Genomic DNA, 18,818 nt, shown 5'->3' on the forward strand with positions numbered 1-18,818 from the left:
TTTGTGTGTGTGTGTGTGTGTAAGTTTTTGTGTGTGTGTAAGTTTTGGCGTGTGTGTGTAAGTTTTAGTGTGTTTGTGTGTGTAATTTTTGTGTATGTTTGTGTGTGTAAGTTTTTGTGTGCATGTAAGTTTTTGTGTGCATGTAAGTTTTCGAGTGAATGTGTCAGTGTTTGTTTGTGTGTGTGTGTTTTAGTTTTTGTGTGTGTGTGTGTGTAATTTTTTGCGTGTGTGTGTAAGTTTTCGTGTGTGTGTGTGTAAGTTTTCGTGTGCATGTGTAAGTTTTTGTGTGTGTGTGTGTGTGTGTAAGTTTTTGTGTGTTTGTGTGTGTAAGTTTTGGGGTGTGTGTGTCTGTTTTAGTTTGTGTGTGTGTAAGTTTTTGTGTGTGTGTGTAAGTTTTTGTGCGTGTGTGTAAGTTTTTGTGTGTGTGTAAGTTTTTGTGTGCATGTAAGTTTTTGCATGTGGGTGTAAGTTTTTGTGTGTGTGTGTAAGTATTTGTGTGTCTAAGTTTTTGTGTGTGGGTGTAAGTTTTTTGTGTATGTGTGTAAGTGTGTGTGTGTGTGTGTGTTAGTTTTTGTGTGTGTAAGTTTTTTGTGTGTGTGTGTGTAAGTTTTTGTGTGTGTGTGTGTGTGTTTAAGTTTTTGTGTGTGTAAGTTTTTGGGTGTGTGTGTTATTTTTAGTGTTTGTGTGTGTAAGTTTTGTTTGTGTGTTTGTGTGTGGAATTTTTTTTGATTGTGTGTGTGAGTTTTTGTGTTCATGTGTATGTGTTTTTTTTTTTGTGTGTGTTTTTGTTTTTGTTTGTTTTTTGTTTTTTTTTTTGGTGTGTGTGTTTTTTTTCGTTTGTGTGTGTTTGTTATTTTTGTGTGTGTGTGTGTGTGTGTTAGTTTTTGTGTTATTTTAAGTTTTTGTTTGCCTGTAAGTTTTCGTGTGCTTGTTTAAGTGTTTGTGTGTGTGTGTGTGTGTGTGTGTGTATGTTTGTATGTGTGTTAGTTTTGGCGTGTGTGTTTCAGTTTTCGTGTGTGTGTGTGTAAGTTTTCGTGTGCATGTGTAAGTTTTTGTGTGTGTGTGTGTGTGTAAGTTTTTGTGTGTGTGTGTGTGTAAGTTTTGGGCTGTGTGTGTTTTTTTTCGTTTGTATGTGTGTAAGTTTGTGTGTGTGTGTGTAAGTGGGTTTGCGTGGGTGATATTTTTTATTTTTGTTTTAGTTTTTGTGTGCATGTAAGTTTTTGCGTGTTTGTGTAAGTTTTTTTGTGTGTGTGTTAGTTTATTTGTGTCTAAGCTATTGCGTGTGGGTGTTAGTTTTTGTGTGTGTGTGTAAGTTTGTGTGTGTGTGTGTGTAAGTTTTTGTGTGTGTAAGTTTTTTTGTGTGTGTGTGTGTAATTTTGTGTGTGTGTGTGTGTGTGTAAGTTTTTGTGTGTGTAAGTTTTGGAGTTTGTGTTTAATTTATAGTGTTTGTTTTTTTTTTTTTTTTGTTTTTTTGTGTGTTTGAGTTTTTGTGCTTGTGCGTGTGAGTTTTTTTGTGTTCATGTGTAAGTTTTTGTGTGTGTGTGTGTGTGTGTGTAAGTTTTTGTGTGTGTGTAAGTTTTGGCGTGTGTGTGTGTGTTTTAGTGTGTGTGTGTGTGTAAGTTTTGTGTGTGTATAATTTTTTGTTTGAATGTAAGTTTTTGTGTGTATGTAAGTTTTCGCGTGCATGTGTTAGTTTTTGTGTGTGTGTGTGTGTGTGTAAGTTTTTGTGTGTGTAAGTTTTGGCGTGTGTGTGTAAGTTTTCGTGTGTGTGTGTGTAAGTTTGTGTGTGTGTGTGTGTGTGTAAGTTTTTGTGCATGTGTGTGTGAGTTTTTGTGTTCATGTGTTAGTTTTTGTGTATGTGTGTGTGTGTGTATGTGTGTGTGTGGGTGTAAGTTTTGGCGTGTGTGTTTGAGTGTTGGTGTGTGTGTGTGTGTGTTTAAGTTTTATTTGTGTGTTTGTGTGTAAGTTTGTGTGTGAATGTAAGTTTTTGTGTGAATGTAAGTTTTCGTGTGCATGTGTAAGTTTTTGTGTGTGTGTGTGTGTGTAAGTTTTTGTGTGTGTGTGTGTAAGTTTTTGTGTGTGTGTGTAAGTTTTGGCGTGTGTGTGTATGTTTTTGTGTGTGTGTGTGTGTTAGTTTGCGGGTTTGTGTTTAAGTTTTTGTGCGTGTGTGTATTTTTTTGTGTGTGTGTAATTTTTTGTGTGGATGTAAGTTTTTGTGTGCATGTAAGTTTTTGAGTGTGGGTCTAAGTTTTTGTGTGTGTGTGTGTGTAAGTTTTTTTGTTTATAATATTTTGTGTGTGTATTTAAGTTTTTTGTGTGTTTGTGTGTTAGTTTGTGTGTGTGTCTGTGTGTATTATTTTTTTTTTGTGTTATTGTTTTGTGTGTGTGTGTGTGTTTAAGTTTGTGTGTGTGTGTGTGTGTGTGTGTTATTTTTTGTGTGTGTTATTTTTGGCGTGTGTTTTTAAGTTTTCGTGTGTGTGTGTGTGTGTAAGTTTTTGTGCGTTTGTGTGTGTGTTTTTTTTGTGTTCATGTGTAAATTTTTGTGTGTGTGTGTGTAAGTTTTTGTGTGTGTTTAAGTTTTTGAGTGTGTTTGTTTTTTTTCTTGTGTTTGTGTGTTTTATTTTTTTTTGTTTGTGTGTGTGTGTTATTTTTTGTGTGAATGTAAGTTTTTGTGTGCATGTAAGTTTTCGTGTGCATGTGTAAGTTTTTGTGTGTGTGTGTGTGTGTAAGTTTTTGTGTGTGTGTGTGTTAGTTTTGGCGTGTGTGTGTTAGTTTTCGTGTGTGTGTGTTAGTTTTGGTGTGTGTGTGTAAGTTTCTGTTTGTGTGTGTAAGTTTTTTTGCGTGTTTGTAAGTTTTTGTGTGCATGTATGGGGACCGGGGAAGGGCCTTTGGGGCACAGGGAGGGCATTTGGGGCGCCGGGGCCCCTGAGGATGGGGGGGTCTTTTGGGAGCCCAGTGGTCCTTTGGGGACCAGGGGAGGACCTTTGGGGGCCCGGGGGACCCTTGGGGGTTGGTTGGCCCTTTGGGAGCCCGGGGGACCTTTGAGGACCAGGGGAGGGCCTTTGGGGGTCTGAGGAGGGCGTTTGGGGAATAACATTTCGAAATTTTTACTTTTTAGTTTACTTTTTGCGGCGCATCTTTGCGGCACATCCCTGCGGCGCATTCCTGCGGCACATCCTTGCGGCGCCTCCCTTCGGCGCATCCCATGCGGTGCTTCCTCCGACCCGCGGCGCATCCCCCTGCGGCGCATCCCCATGCGGCGCTTTCCTGGCCCACGGCGCATTCCGGCGGAGCTTTTCTGGCCCGGGGGACCTTTGGGGACCGGGGGGGGGCCTTTGGGGCACAGGGAGGTCCTTTGGGGGTCTGGGGGGCACTTGAGGACCGATTGGTCCTTTGGGAGCCCGGTGGACCTTTGGGGACCGGGGGAGGGCCTTTGGGGGTCCGGGGGCCAGTTGGGAGCCTGGGGGACATTTGGGGACCGGTGGAGGGCCTTTGGGACCCCGTTGGTCTTTTGGGAGCTCGATAGACCTTTGGGGGGCCCGGGGAGGGCCTTTGGGGGTCTGGGGTGGGCCTTGGGGGGCGCCGGTGGCCCTTGGGGTGCTTGGGGGACCTTTGAGGACCGGGGGCTTCCTTCGGGGTTGGGGTAGGAGGATTGGAACCCTTTGGGGTTGGGTAGAGGACCTCACAACACTGTTCAAATGGAACTTGTGTATTATAACGACCACAGAGTTTCACCCTCAAATTCTCTTCTAAAATCATCTTTTAAAATGTCTCCAACTGTTTTGCCGAAATAATCCCATAAAATGGATAAAATGGTTTCGCCCAAATAATCCTTAAACGTAATTTCAGCGTGTTCCTTTTGTTTGGCATCCCTGTGCTTTCACATTGAAATTACAAAGAAACCTTTTCGCGCGCTAAAACAATTCATCACTAAGATGTTTCTTGGAGAATTGTTTCCATGGCGTTTGGTTATTAATATCTTTTGGAGTTCGACCAGTAGAGTTGTTTCCGAGGCAAACACATTAATGACTTGGATCTATTCCTGGAGAATCGTTTCTAGGCGAAAATTTTTAAATTCTGACAGATGATGTCATTGGTTGATTGATCTGTAAAGAAAGGGGAATTAATTTGTTGTTTCTAAGGGGAATTATTGATTCACGATAGGGGAATTGAGGTCCACAGCACAGGTGTTCCAAATTTCTGGAAACTCATAACATTCGCTGAGAGCGTGCACTTACAACAACAACAACAACATTGACCTTGACATTTGCCTCGGAAACAACAACAAATACTATTTCTGGATCATAACATTTGCATCGAGCAACAACAAGAAGGAAGTGTCATTGACCTGCCCCCATTAGACTCAATAATCCATGAAAGTGAGAAAGTTTCTGTTTTTCAAATTCTCACTGACAAAAACCATAAAAACATCAAATAAATCGATCAACACACATAACCATCCATGAAAACAGACATGAATGTGACAAAATTCCTGTTTTTCCAAGTGATAAAATTCCTGTTTTTTCATTCTCAGTGAGAAAACCATAAACCACGTGGTCCTGTTGGGAGTAGCACCCCCCTCTCTACTGCCGGGTCGCTCCTTACTTACAGTTACCACGAACTGTTTGATTAGCCTTTGAGGCATTTGCTCAGCATTAGAATAGTACGTCTTCCCTTTAAGTACTTTAAGGTACAGTAAATAATTATAAGGAGGAAAGCGGTATTATTTAAAAGGGGCTGTGTTTACTTTTTAATCCCACAAATTAATTAGTTCCAAGTCAGACGAGGTTCCAAAATTAAACAAACTAAGAAAAAAGAACTAAACAAACTTCTCTTATTTCTGATAACACCTGGCATGTGGCCAAGTTACCCACTACTTGGAGGAAAATGAACTAATTTTTCAGTTCTCAAAAGACGCTAAAGCATTAAAAGATGCAGGGATTTTGCGAATAATCTCTGGTGGTGATAACTCTTACTAGTGATTCATTACACTAAGTAATTAATTTACACTACGGAATTGCAGAGCTAAGGCGTTGGAATTTCCTATGATCAACCCTTCACCCCCACCCCGGAAAAAAAGAGAAATGGAAAACACCGGCTTCCGACGCAACTATTTGGTCGCTGAGTAATATCCAATGAGACTTAGTCTTAACCCTCCAAAAAAAAGGAGAAAAAGAAGGATTGGTGGACGAAATAGGTCTAAGGGTTATATGACTTGCTTTGGGGTTATTTTCAGCTCCATCGTTGTATTTTGCAATTTTCTTCTTTTTATTTGTTAGAAACTTTTATTCTAAAGGCTAATACAAAAATAGTCGGTTTTGAACGAAAAATTTTAACTTTTTCATTTCAATTAAGTCAATATCATACATATATTTATACATAAATATATTTATACATACATGCATATATACATACATACATTTACATAATTTATGGAATTAAACACATAAAAATGCTATAAAAAAAACACCCTGCTCCAAGACATTCCTTCTGCCATTCCAAATAGGAGAAGAGCTATGGTATTTTGAGAGAATACATTCCCTCGAAAGATGCTTCAAGGAATGAAATAACGCTGTGAGAAAAGCTTAAAAACAGACTAGTTTATCTTTTGCGGATAGATCATACATTTAATTTTTATTTATTAATCTTAATATCAAAGCAGTTTATCGTCTTCTATTTCCTTGAAACAAGGACCTGGTGCCAACTGGCTCAAGTGAAAAGTTGAGTCCCCCCCCACTCGTAAAAAATGAGTAAAACTATAAGAAAAATTGGATTAAAAAATTAGTGATGCTGAACATAATAAACTAAGCATTTAGTGGAATAAATTTTTAAGATTAACCAAAATGACCGTGACAAAATTGACCATGAACTTGAGTTTATAAAACAAATACAGAAGGCTAAATAAACGGGGATTTAGAAGACCCGATTTCGTCCTGTACGCGATATTTGTCTGAGCCGGGGCTCACGTTACCGATTCAAACCAAGAAGATTCGCAACTCCATCAACATAAAGAATGTGCTGCCATTCACTGATCACATGCAAAACTATGTGTTATACAAATACGTTTACTAATTTTTACTAACGGACTGATTTTGGCTAAGGTTATTCAAAAGGTGCTATGTAACAGGAGAGACAAATATATAAAAAATGGATTTCAGATTTTAGACTGTTAATAGAGAACAGTTGTCGGGCCAAAAAAGTTATTTCAGGTAAATAAGATGTTGCAAAAATGATTTCGCCGACAAAAGTCTCATTTCCCAAAATTTTTGTGATTTTTCAATTGTCACTGATAAATAAGCTAGTAGAGTAGTACCTACCATTTCTACCAGACTATGTACCAAAAACAGGTTCTTCTAGTAGGTAAACAGGTCATCACACTCTTTGCCAAGAGATTAAACCAGTATTGTCTATAACTTAATTTACGTTGGTTAAACTTCCGATGGTTAAGAAAGCGTAACAGGTAATTAAAGTATGAGAAATGGGATGCTATAATTAGAATGATTTTAAGTTGAAACATTGTGACGTAAAAATAACTCAGTTATTTGCTTGCGTGTATAGGAATTCCCATGTTATTTGCTTGCTTGTATTTTGTGTTAAAATAAGTAGTTTTTATATCCTTTAAAAGAGTTTTAAGGGTTTGAGAGACTAAGTTGCCTAATTCTGTGTGATGTTAAACTTCCGATGGTTAAGAAAGCGTAACAGGTAATTAAAGTATGAGAAATGGGATGCTATAATTAGAATGATTTTAAGTTGAAACATTGTGACGTAAAAATAACTCAATTATTTGCTTGCGTGTATAGGAATTCCCATGTTATTTGCTTGCTTGTATTTTGTGTTAAAATAAGTAGTTTTTATATCTTTTAAAAGAGCTTTAAGGGGTTTGAGAGACTCAGTTGCCTAATTCCGTGTGATTTTTCTTTACTTGATGGTCATTAAAAACGAAATTTTTGTTTTAAATAAGTAGTTTTTATATCTTTTAAAAGAGCTTTAAGGGGTTTGAGAGACTCAGTTGCCTAATTCCGTGTGATTTTTCTTTACATAATGGTCATTAAAAACGAAATTTTTGTGTTAAATAAGTAGTTTTTGTATCTTTTAAAAGAGCTTTAAGGGGTTTGAGAGACTCAGTTGCCTAATTCCGTTTGATTTTTCTTTACTTGGTGGTCATTAAAATATAAATTTGTGTTTTATATAAGTAGATTTTGTATCTTTTAAAATAGCTTTTCTGGGTTTGAGAGACTCAGTTGCCTAATTCCGTGTGGTTTTTCTTTACTTGGTGGTAATTACAAACTAAATTTTTGTTTTAAATAAGTATTTTTTGTATCTTTTAAAAGAGATTTACTGGGTTTGAGAGAATCAGTTGCCTAAATACGTGTGATTTTTCTTTACTTGATAGTCATTAAAAACGAAATTTCTATGTTAAATAAGTAGTTTTTGTATCTATTAAAAGAGCTTTACGGGGATTGAGAGACTCAGTTGCCGGATTCCATGTGATTTTTCTTTACTTGGTGGTCATTTGTTGTATCTTTTAAAAGATCTTTACAGGGTTTGAGAGACTCAGTTGCCTAATTCCGTGTGATTTTTCTTTACTTGATGGTCATTAAAAACTAAATTTTTATTTTTAATATGTATGTTTTTTATATATTTAAATATATTTCATGTTATTTATTTTATAATATTAAGGAGTAATTGTTGTTGGACATATAATTATTGAAAATTATTTAGATAAAAATTGTTGATTAATTTATTTTTTTTTTATATTAAAATATCTTTAATGTTAGTTATATAATCTGTATACTTATTCCGTGTGATTTTTCTTTACTTTATTGTCATTAAAAACGAAATTTTTGTTTTAAATAAGTAGTTTTTGTATCTTTTAAAAGAGCTTTAGGGGGATTGAGAGACTCAGGTGCCGGATTCCATGTGTTGTTTCTTTACTTGGTGGTCATTAAAAAGGAAAATTTTTTGTGAAATAAGTCGTGTTTGTATCTTTTAAAATAGCTTTACGGGGCTTGAGAGACTCAGTTGCCTAATTCCGTTTGGTTTTTCTTTACTTGATGGTCATTAAAACGAAATTTTTGTGTTAAATAAGTAGTTTTTGTTTCTTTTAAAAGAGCTTTACAGGGTTTGAGAGACTCAGTTGCCTAATTCCGTGTGGTTTTCCTTTACTTGGTGGTCATTAAAAACGAAATTTTTGAGTTAAATAAGTAGTTTTTGTATCTTTTAAAAGAGCTTTACGGGGATTGAGAGACTCAGTTGCCGGATCCCGTGTGGTTTTTCTTTACTTGATGGTCATTAAAAACGAAATTTTTGTGTTATATAATTAGTTTTTTTATATTTTAAAAGACATTTAATGGTATTGAGAGACTAATTTTCAGTATTACTTGTTGTGTTCCTTTAATTTTTGGTAATTAAAAACTTAATTTTTTTGGTAAAGAAGGAGTGTTTTTATCTTTTAAAAGAGCTTTACGGGTATTGAGAGACTCAGTTGCCGGATTACGTGTGGTTTTTGTTTAATTGATTGTCATTAAATAAGAAAGTTTTGTGTTAAATAAGTAGTTTTTGTATCTTTTAAAAGAGATTTAAGGGGTTTGAGAGACTCAGTTGCCTTATTACGTGTGGTTTTTATTTAATTTATGGTAAATAAAAAATAAATTTTTTTTTTAAATAAGTATTTTTTGTATCTTTTAAAAGAGTTTTAAGGGGTTTGAGAGACTCAGTTGCCTGATTCCGTGTGGTTTTTTCTTTACTTGGTGGTCATTAAACACGAAATTTTTTGTGTTAAATGAGTAGTTTTTGTATCTTTTAAAAGAGCTTTACGGGGATTGAGAGACTCAGTTTTACCTTGTCACAGTTACATTTTTCATGATTTTGCAAAGTTCATTTTGAATTTCTTTCGTTGAAATGCAAGAGTTGGAATATTTCAGTAGTTCTTGGTTGTGGTTTACCTTGTCACAGTTACATTTTCTTGATTTTTCAAAGTTCATTTTGAATTTCTTTCGCTGAAATGCAAGAGTTGGAATATTTCAGTAGTGTTTGGTTGTGGTTTACATTGTCACAGTTACATTTTCTTGATTTTTCAAAGTTCATTTTGAATTTCTTTCGTTGAAATGCAAGAGTTGGAATATTTCAGTAGTGTTTGGTTGTGGTTTACCTTGACACAGTTACATTTTCTTGATTTTTCAAAGTTCATTTTGAAATTCTTTCGATGAAATGCAAGAGTTGGAATAGTTCAGTAGTGTTTGATTGTGGTTTACCTTGTCACAGTTACATTTTCTTGATTTTTCAAAGTTCATTTTGAATTTCTTTCATTGAAATGCAAGAGTTGGAATATTTCAGTAGTGTTTGGTTGTGGTTTACCTTGTCACAGTTACATTTTCTTGATTTTTCAAAGTTCATTTTGAATTTCTTTCGTTGAAATGCAAGAGTTGGAATATTTCAGTAGTGTTTGGTTGTGGTTTACCTTGTCACAGTTACATTTTCTTGATTTTTCAAAGTTCATTTTGAATTTCTTTCGTTGAAATGCAAGAGTTGGAATATTTCAGTAGTGTTTGGTTGTGGTTTACCTTGTCACAGTTACATTTTCTTGATTTTTCAAAGTTCATTTTGAATTTCTTTCATTGAAATGCAAGAGTTGGAATATTTCAGTAGTGTTTGGTTGTGGTTTACCTTGTCACAGTTATATTTTCTTGATTTTTCAAAGTTCATTGCGAATTTCTTTCCTTTAAATGCAAGAGTTGGAATATTTCAGTAGTGTTTGGTTGTGGTTTACCTTGTCAAAGTTACTTCCTCTTGATTTTTCAAAGTTCATTTCGAATTTCTTTCGTTGAAATGCAAGAGTTGGAATATTTCAGTAGTGTTTGGTTGTGGTTTACCTTGTCACAGTTACATTTTCTTGATTTTTCAAAGTTCATTTTGAATTTCTTTCGTTGAAATGCAAGAGTTGGAATATTTCAGTAGTGTTTGGTTGTGGTTTACCTTGTCACAGTTACATTTTCTTGATTTTTCAAAGTTCATCTTGAATTTTTTTCATTGAAATGCAAGAGTTGGAATATTTCAGTAGTGTTCGGTTGTTGTTTACCTTGTCACAGTTATATTTTCTTAATTTTTAAAAGTTCATTTTGAATTTCTTTCGTTGAAATGCAAGAGTTGGAATATTTCAGTAGTGTTTGGTTGTGGTTTACCTTGTCACAGTTACATTTTCTTGATTTTTTCAAAGTTCATTTTGAATTTCTTTCGTTGAAATGCAAGAGTTGGAATATTTCAGTAGTGTTTGGTTGTGGTTTACCTTGTCACAGTTATATTTTCTTGATTTTTTAAAGTTCATATTGAATTTAATTTGTTGAAATTCAAGAGTTGGAATATTTAAGTATTTTTTGGTTATGTTTTTGATTGTATAAGTTAAAGATTATTTATTTTTAATTGTTAATTATTAATTTATTTCGTTGAAATGCAAGAGTTGGAATATTTCAGTAATGTTTGGTTGTGATTTACCTTGTCACACTTACATTTTCTTGATTTTTCAAAGTTCATTTTTAATTTCTTTAGTTGAAATGAAAGAGTTGGAATATTTCAGTAGTGTTTGGTTGTGTTTTACCTTGTCTCAGTTACATTTTCTTGATTTTTCAAAGCTCATTTTGAATTTCTTTCGTTGAAATGCAAGAGTTGGAATATTTCAGTCGTGTTTGGTTGTGGTTTACCTTGTCACACTTACATTTTCTTTATTTTACAATTTATATATTTTAAATATTTCATATTTAATATATTTATATTATTTTTAATTTTATTTCTATTTCATTTTTTTTTTGGTTTTTTTTAAAGTTTAAAATTTTAATTTTCTTTTTTTTTTAAATTTTAATTTTTAATTTCTTTCGCTGAAATGCAAGAGTTGGAATAGTTCAGTAGTGTTTGGTTGTGGTTTACCTTGTCACAGTTACATTTTCTTGATTTTTCAAAGTTCATTTTGAATTTCTTTCGTTGAAATGCAAGAGTTGGAATATTTCAGTAGTGTTTGGTTGTGGTTTACCTTGTCACAGTTACATTTTCTTGATTTTTCAAAGTTCATTTTGAATTTCTTTCGCTGAAATGCAAGAGTTGGAATATTTCAGTAGTGTTTGGTTGTGGTTTACCTTGTCACAGTTACATTTTCTTGATTTTTCAAAGTTCATTTTGAACTTCAGTAGTGTTTGGTTGTGGTTTACCATGTCACAGTTACATTTTCTTGATTTTTCAAAGTTCATTTTGAATTTCTTTCGTTGAAATGCAAGAGTTGGAATATTTCAGTTGTGTTTGTTTGTGGTTTACCTTGTCACAGTTACATTTTCTTGATTTTTCAAAGTTCATTTTGAATTTCTTTCGCTGAAATGCGAGAGTTGGAATACTTCAGTGTCACAGTTACATTTTCTTGATTTTTCAAAGTTCATTTTTTTTTTAGAACGGTGATAATCAAGTTTATTACTATTTCATCAGATTTTGGACGTTTATTACCTTGTCACAGGTAAAATCTCTTAAATCTTCATATTTAATTTTGGATTTCTTTCATTGTAATGCAAGTGATGGAATATGTCATAACTGTTTTGGGGTGGTTTAACTTGTCACAGTTATATTTTCTTGATTTTTAAAAGTAAATTTTGAATTTCTTTCTTTGAAATGCAAGAGTTGGAATAGTTCAGGAGTGTTTGGTTGTGGTTTTCAGTTTCACATTTACATTTTATTGATTTTTTCAAAGTTCATTTTGAATTTCTTTCGTTGAAATGCAAGAGTTGGAATATTTCATTAGTGTTTGTTTGTGGTTTACCATGTCAAAGTTATATTTTCTTGATTTTTCAAAGTTAACTTTGAATTTCTTTTGTTGAAATGCATGAGTTTGAATATTTCAGTAGTGTCTTGTTATGTTTTACCTTGTAACAGTTGTATTCTCTTGATTTTTCCAAGTTCATTTTTAATTACTTTCAATGAAATTCAAGAGTTGGAATATTTAATTTATGTTTGGCTGTGAGTTAACTTGCGAAAATACATAATATTGATTTTTAAAATTTCATTTTGAATTTCTTTCGTTGAAATGCAAGAGTTGGACTATTAAAGTTGTGTTTGGTTGTCTTTTACCTTGTCACAGTTACATTTGCTTGATTTTTCAAAGTTCATTTTGAATTTGTTTCGTTGAAATGCAAGAGTTGGACTAATTAAGTAGTGATTGGTTGAGGTTTTCATTTTAAAAGTTAGATTTTCTTGATGTTACATTTTCTTGATTTTTCAAAGTTCATTTTGAATTTCTTTCGTTGAAATGCAAGAGTTGGAATATTTCAGTAGTGTTTGTTTGTGGTTTACCCTGTCACAGTTACATTTTCTTGATTTTTCAAAGTTCATTCTGAATCATTCAAGAAACGTGATTAAACACGTTTTTAAACTACATGCTATTTGCAAGCCTTTCCTTGGCACCTTTCCAAACGAGTCGGGATTCGCCGCTGGGTCCTACACAGTGCAAAAAAGTGAGCAGTTCAAAAACTCCACATTTTCAACCATACTGGTTTTTTAGACAACACACCCAGCGAGATAATCATGTTGAATTTCTTTCGTTGAATTGCACCAGATGGACTATTTCAGTAGTGTGTGCTTGTGGTTTACCCTGTCCCAGTTACATTTTCTTGATTTTTCAAAGTTCATTTTGAATCATTCAAGAAACGTGATTAAACACGTTTTTAAACTAAATGCTATTTGCATGCCTTTCCTTGGCACCTTTCCAAACGAGCGGGGATTCCCCGCTGGTTCCTACACATTGCAAAAAAGTGAGCAGTATGAAAACTAGAGTGGCGCGCCACTCTAAGTGAACCTAGATCAACCCAACTTTTTGGATATCTCTCTCACTATGACTCTGTTTGTGTGTGTCGTGTCTGTGCGTGTCTCGTTTCTATGTGTGTGTGTCATCTCTGTGGGTGTGTTGTCTAAAAAAACAGTCTGGTTGAAAATGTGGAGTTTTCGTACTGCTCACTTTTTTGCAATGTGTAGGAACCAGCGGGGAATCCCCACTCGTTTGGAAAGGTGCCAAGTAAAGTAATTAAAATATCATTTATTTTAAAAACGTTTTTAATCACTTTTCTTGAATGATTAAAAATGAACTTTGAAAAATCAAGAAAATGTAACTGTGACAGGGTAAACCACAAGCAAACACTACTGAAATATTCCAACTCTTGCATTTCAACGAAAGAAATTCAAAATGATCATCTCTGTGGGTGTGTTGTTTAAAAAACCAGTCTGGTTGAAAATGTGGAGTTTTCGTACTGCTCACTTTTTGGCAATGTGTAGGAACCAACGGGGAATCCCCACTCGTTTGGAAAGGTGCCAAGGAAAGGCATGCAAATAGTATGTAGTTTAAAAACGTGTTTAATCACGTTTCTTGAATGATTCAAAATGAACTTTGAAAAATCAAGAAAATGTAACTGTGAGAGGGTAAACCACAAGCAAACACTACTGAAATATTCCAACTCTTGCATTTCAACGAAAGAAATTCAAAATGAACTTTGAAAAATCAAGAAAATGTAACATCAAGAAAATGTAACTGTGACAAGGTAAACAACAACCAAACACTACTCAAATATTCAAACTCTTGCATATCAAAAAAAGAAATTCAAAATGAAATTTTAAAAATCAAGAAAATGTAAATGTGACAAGGTAAAACACAACCAAACACTACTGAAATATTCCAACTCTTGCATTTCAACGAAAGAAATTCAAAATGAACTTTGAAAAATCAAGAAAATGTAATTGCGCAAGGTAAATCACAAACAAACAGTACTGAAATATTCCAACTCTTGCATTTCAACGAAAGAAATTCAAAATGAACTTTGAAAAATAAAGAAAATGTAACTGTGAAAAGTTAAAACACAACCAAACAATACTTAAATATTCCAACTATTTAATTTAAACAAAATAAATTCAAACATAAAATTGAAAAATAAATAAAATTTAACTGTTACAATGAAAAAAACAACCAAAAAATAATTAAATATTCCAAATATTTCATTTAATCGAAAGAAATTAAAAATGAACTTTGAAAAAATCAAGAAAATGAAAGTGTGACAAGGTAGAACATAACCAGACACTACTGAAATATTCCAACTCTTTCATTTCAACGAATGAAATTCAAAATGAACTTTGAAAAATCAAGAAAATATAACTGTGACAAGGTAAACCACAACCAAACACTACTGAAATATTCCAACTCTTGCATTTCAATGAAAGAAATTCAAAATGAACTTTGAAAAATCAAGAAAATGTAACTGTGACAAGGTAAAACACAACCAAACACTACTGAAATATTCCAACTCTTGCATTTCAACGAAAGAAATTCAAAATGAACTTTGAAAAATCAAGAAAATGTAACTGTGACACTGAAGTATTCCAACTCTTGCATTTCATCGAAAGAAATTCCAAATGAACTTTGAAAAATAAAGAAAATGTAACTGTGACAAGGTAAACCACAACCAAACTCTACTGAAATATTCCAACTCTTTCATTTCAACGAAAGAAATTCAAAATGAACTTTGAAAAATCTAGAAAATGTAACTGTGACATGGTAAACCACAACCAAAAACTACTGAAATTCAAAATGAACTTTGAAAAATCAAGAAAATTTAACTGTGACAAGGTAAACCACAACCAAACACTACTGAAATATTCCAACTCTTGCATTTCAACGAAAGAAATTCAAAAAGAACTTAGAAAAATCAAGAAAATGTAACTGTGACAAGGTAAACCACAACAAAACACTACTGAAATATACCAACAATTCCATATAGACTAAAGAAAATCAAAAATAAATTTGAAATATCAAGAAAATGTACCTGTGACAATGAACACCACACCCCATAACTACACAACTATGCCAACTCTAGAATTTCAGCGAAAGAAATTCAAAATGAACTATTAAAAAAACAGGAAAATGTAAATGTGAAAAGGAAAAACACAACCAAAAACTACTTAAATATACCAACTCTTCAATTTCAACGAAATAAATTAAAAATTAACTTTGAAAAATCAAGAAAATGTAATTGCGACAAGGTAAATCACAACCAAACAGTACTGAAATATTCAAACTCTTGCATTTCAACGAAAGAAATTCAAAATTAACTATGAAAAATCAAGAAAATTTATCTGTGACAAGGTAAAACATAACCAAACACTACTGAAATATTCCAACTCTTGCATTTCAACAAAAGAAATTCAAAATGAACTTTGAAAAATCAAGAAAATGTAACTGTGACAATGTAAAAAACAACAAAACACTAATGAAATATTCCAACTCTTTCATTTCAAAGAAATAAATTAAAAATTAAATTTGAAAAATAAAGTAAACGGTAACAGTGAATATTAAACAACCAACATAAATATACTTAAAACTTAAAAAAATGGAAATACTTCTAATTAAATAAAAAATTAAATTTTAACAATCAAGAAAATGTACCTGTGACAATGTAAACCATGATCAAACACTACTGAAATATTCCAACTCTTGCATTTCAATGAAATAAATTCAAAATGAACTTTGAAAAATCAAGAAAATATAACTGTGACAAGGTAAACCACAACCAAACACTACTGAAATATTCCAACTCTTGCATTTCAATGAAAGAAATTCAAAATGAACTTTGAAAAATCAAGAAAATGTAACTGTGACAAGGTAAACCACAACCAAACACTACTGAAATATTCCAACTCTTGCATTTCAACGAAAGAAATTCAAAATGAACTTTGAAAAATCAAGAAAATGTAACTGTGACAAGGTAAACCACAACCAAACACTACTGAAATATTCCAACTCTTGCATTTCAACGAAAGAAATTCAAAATGAACTTTGAAAAATCAAGAAAATGTAACTGTGACAAGGTAAACCACAACCAAACACTACTGAAATATTCCAACTCTTGCATTTCAATGAAAGAAATTCAAAATGAACTTTGAAAAATCAAGAAAATGTAACTGTGACAAGGTAAACCACAATCAAACACTACTGAACTATTCCAACTCTTGCATTTCAGCGAAAGAAATTCAAAATGAACTTTGAAAAATCAAGAAAATGTAAATGTGACAAGGTAAACCACAACCAAAAACTACTGATATATTCAAACTCTTGCATTTCAAAGAAAGAAATTCAAAATTAAATTTGAAAAATCAATAAAATGTAATTGTGACAATGTAAACCACAACCAAACACTACTGAAATATTCCAACTCTTGCATTTCAGCGAAAGAAATTCAAAATGAACTTTGAAAAATCAAAAAAATGTAACTGCGACAAGGTAAACCACAACCTAGAACTACTGAAAAATTCCAACTCTTGCATTTCAACGAAAGAAATTCAAAATGAACTTTGCAAAATCATGAAAAATGTAACTGTGACAATGTAAAACTGAGTCTCTCAATCCCCGTAAAGCTCTTTTAAAAGATACAAAAACTACTCATTTAACACAAAAAATTTCGTTTTTAATGACCACCAAGTAAAGAAAAAACCACACGGAATCAGGCAACTGAGTCTCTCAATCCCCTAAAATCTATTTTAAAATATAAAAAAAATAATTATTTAAAACAAAAATTTGTTTTTTAATGACCACAAATTAAATAAAAACCACACGTAATCAGGCAACTGAGTATCTCAAACCCATTAAAGATCTTTTAAAATATAAAAAAACTCCTTATTTAAAACAAAATTTTCGTTTTTAATGACAACAAATTAACGAAAAAACACACGGAATTCGGCAACTGAGTCTCTCAATCCCCGTAAAGCTCTATTAAAAGATACAAAAACTACTTATTTAACACAAAAATTTCGTTTTTAATGACCACCAAGTAAAGTAAAACCACACGGAATTAGGCAACTGAGTCTCTCAATCCCCGTAAAGCTCTTTTAAAATATACAAAAACGACTTATTTAACACAAAAAATTTCGTTTTTAATGACCATCAAGTAAAGAAAAACCACACGGGATCCGGCAACTGAGTCTCTCAATCCCCGTAAAGCTCTTTTAAAAGATACAAAAACTACTTATTTAACACAAAAATTTCGTTTTTAATGACCACCAAGTAAAGAAAAACCACATGGACTAAGGCACCTTAGTCTCTAAATCCCGGAACAGCTCTGTTAACAGATACAACAACTCCTTATTTAACACAAAAATTTCGTTTTAATGACCATCAAGTAAAGAAAAACCACACGGAATTAGGCAACTGAGTCTCTCAATCCCCTTATAGTTCTTTTAAAAGATACAAAAACTACTTATTTAACACAAAAATTTCGTTTTTAATGACCATCAAGTAAAGAAAAACCACATGGAATCCGGCAACTGAGTCTCTCAATCCCCCTAAAGCTCTTTTAAAAGATACAAAAACTACTTATTTAACACAAAAATTTCGTTTTTAATGACCACCAAGTAAAGAAAAACCACACGGAATCAGGCAACTGAGTCTCTCAAACCTCTTAAAGCTCTTTTAAAAGATACAAAAACTACTTATTTAACAAACAAAATTCGTTTTTAATGACCACCAAGTAAAGAAAAACAACAAGGAATAAGGCAACAGAGTCTCTCAAACCCATTAAAGCTCTTTTAAAAGATAAAAAAACTACTTATTTAACACAAAAATTTCGTTTTTAATGACCATCAAGTAAAGAAAAATCACACGGAATCAGGCAACTGAGTCTCTCAAACCCTGTAAAGCTCTTTTAAAAGATACAACAAATTACCAACACGGAAAGAAAAATCACAATGAATCATGCAACTGAGTCTCTCAATACCCTTAAATATATTTTAAAATATAAAAACAATAATTATTTAAAATAGAAATTTCTTTTTTTATGACCATCAAGTAAATAAAAATCACACGGAATTAGGCAACTGAGTCTCTCAATCCCCGTAAAGCTCTTTTAAAAGATACAAAAACTACTTATTTAACACAAAAATTTCGTTTTTAATGACCATCAAGTAAAGAAAAATCACACGGAATTAGGCAACTGAGTCTCTCAATCCCAGTAAAGCTCTTTTAAAAGATACAAAAACTACTTATTTAACACAAAAAATTCGTTTTTAATGACCATCAAGTAAAGCAAAACCACACGGAATTATGCAACTGAGTCTCTCAAACCCCTTAAAGCTCTTTTAAAAGATACAAAAACTACTTATTTAACACAAAAATTTTGTTTTTAATGACCATTACGTAAAGAAAAATCACAAGGAATTAGGCAACTGAGTCTCTCAAACCCCTTATAACTCTTTAAAAAGATATAAAACTACTTATTTAATACAAAAATTTAGTTTTTAATTACCATCAAGTAAATAAAAATCACACGGAATTAGGCAACTGAGTCTCTCAAACCCCTTAAAGCTCTTTTAAAAGATATAAAAACTATTTATTTTAACACAAAATACAAGCAAGCAAATAACATGGGAATTCCTATACACGCAAGCAAATAACTGAGTTATTTTTACGTCACAATGTTTCAACTTAAAATCATTCTAATTATAGCATCCCATTTCTCATACTTTAATTACCTGTTACGATTTCTTAACAATCGGAAGTTTAACATCACACGGAATTAGGCAACTGAGTCTCTCAAACCCCTTAAACCTCTTTTAAAAGATATAAAAACTACTTATTTTAACACAAAATACAAGCAAGCAAATAACATGGGAATTCCTATACACGCAAGCAAATAACTGAGTTATTTTTACGTCACAATGTTTCAACTTAAAATCATTCTAATTATAGCATCCCATTTCTCATACTTTAATTACCTGTTACGCTTTCTTAACCATCGGAAGTTTAACCAACGTAA

This window comes from Artemia sp. Qi Xiang Cuo, chromosome 17, assembly GCF_049724085.1.
Source record: "Artemia sp. Qi Xiang Cuo chromosome 17, ASM4972408v1, whole genome shotgun sequence".
NCBI classification, from domain to species: Eukaryota; Metazoa; Arthropoda; class Branchiopoda; order Anostraca; family Artemiidae; genus Artemia; species Artemia sp. Qi Xiang Cuo.